The 2,009-nt window shown below is 58.1% G+C and overlaps 1 protein-coding gene across 1 annotated transcript in view; it reads left to right on the forward strand.

Moving 5' to 3' along the window:
- Positions 1-2,009, forward strand: part of LOC113212379 (translation initiation factor IF-2-like) — a 9,438-nt gene that overhangs the window by 6,740 nt on the left and 689 nt on the right. The window lies entirely within an intron of this gene.

A 2,009-nucleotide genomic window follows, 5' to 3' on the forward strand; every position in this document is an offset into this window, starting at 1 on the left:
CCCCCCCTTCTCTCTCTCTCTCTCTCTCTCTCTCTCTCTCTCTCTCTCTCTCTCTCTCTCTGCATGGTCTGCGTATTACAAACCAAACAGCAATAAGCCTTTGGTCGGGGTTGCAGCGCGGCAGAGCAATCGGAGCGTGAAAACGAACAACAGGAGGGCTCCAGAGCTGAGCGCGGCTGAGCGCGGCTGAGCGCAGCTGAGAGAGCGGTACCACGAGCATCAGGCACTCGATGAAATTGTCAACGGTGGCGACGGACGGGGTTAGCGGGTCGCAACGGTGGGTGGGTCGGAGAGAGAGAGACGGATAGATGGAGAAAGGGGTGGTGGGGGGAGGGGTGGCAGAGGAGGTTTGCTCACAGTGGGCGGGTTGCTCTACTCCGTCAAACCGCTGGGGACACCGATCCACTTGCCGAGGCAGGCAGCCCTGTACTGTGCGTGAGTATCGCGGCGCTGGGCGTGGTGTGGCGGGGCCGGGAGGGGGATCCCGACTGTCGTGATGTGATTGAGTTTCATGTGGAGCCACTCGGGCGCCTATATAAGAGAATGGGATGGGACACTCCAGCCCGCCTGCCCGCCCCGCCAGGAGAGTCGGCTGCTTCAGAGAGTCGTCTCCTCAACCCGGACCGCCCGCCTGGCTGCTGCGGATCTAAAACCGTCTTTATGACGGGCCAAAGTTTTTTCCCCGCGTCTTTTTATTTTCTCCAATAACATCGCGCAAAAGTCTCCGTCTGAAAAATAAGATTACCCAGTCGATAAAGAGGAGGAAGTAGCTTTGGCTCGCCATGCCAAAGGTATGGGATGGGGGCGCTCTGGGGGACGGAGGGGGCGGCCGTGGGGGCGGCGGCGACGTCAGCGGGGGCGGCAGCTGGCCGCCACGGTGTACCAAACAATGCAGACAGCATTATTATCCAAAACCCCGACGAGGCGAGGCGGCGGCCAACGAAATTGCCCCTAATAGCTTCATCTCCCTCGATATCATATTACAGGAGGGCAGGACGTCTAGCTGGCGGGGGCCCGGCCGGGGTCACCGCCCCCCTGACTCCGCAGTCATTTGGGATGCAGCGGGCGCGACACCTTCACGCCGGGCCCGCATGTCGTCCCGCCCGCCACGACCAAAACATTTAAAAAACAAAAAGCAATTACGTCGCGGAGAATCTCTTCAATAAACTTCCTCGCATTTCGTCGAGACTACATGATAGATGCTAATGTAATTTTCCGAACATCACGTTGAACTAAACTACTTTTGTACGGCGTCCTTTACGTAGTACAACCTAACAGCGAAACATGCACATCGTCATGTTCGAAACTACGCGCGTACAAAAGGCACTCGATAGAAATGTATACGACAAGTACAAATGAAAGCACTTGTTGTACACAGCTTTGGTGGTGTGACGCGGCCGCGCCGTTGAAGAGGGGCGTAACGAACGACAGTGTCCGGCGCGACCCATAGCCCGTCGTCGTCGTCGGGAGGCGCGCGTGGTGATCGGGGACCGGCATCAGATAACAGCCGCCGCTGCGGTGCATGCTGGGAAATGAGAGCAGCCGCTCAGCAGAGGGCTGGGGACCTGGCCAGGATGTCCAAGTGACTTGCGCATCTCTCTCCGCCCACACGGCCTCCTGCTGACGGACACGTCCTGGACACGACGTCCACGGACGTATACATCGGTGACAAATAAAAGCGTCTCTCTTCTCGACTCGCTGTGTAAAAAACGAAAGGACGTACTTTTGGCAATATTCAGCGTGGTCAAAATAAACGTCCAAAAGATGCTGCTACGAACAGTGTCCTTTTTCTTCGGAAGAAAGGCCGTGTTGTTGTTCCTGAATGGCCCCTCTGATCCCGATGACATGATCCCCGGCGGTTTGTGGCTCGGCCCGGAGCGGGCGGCACGGCGCGTATACGGAGTGTCGGGACCCGACGCTGATCGGGCCCGGATAGCGACCAGGGCCTGATTTAAATAAGGGACCCTCTGATACTGGGCTGGACGGGGCGGGCGGGAGGCGGAGGAGGG

Source organism: Frankliniella occidentalis, unplaced genomic scaffold, assembly GCF_000697945.3.
Source record: "Frankliniella occidentalis isolate FOCC.00 unplaced genomic scaffold, Focc_3.1 Scaffold393, whole genome shotgun sequence".
Taxonomy (NCBI): domain Eukaryota; kingdom Metazoa; phylum Arthropoda; class Insecta; order Thysanoptera; family Thripidae; genus Frankliniella; species Frankliniella occidentalis.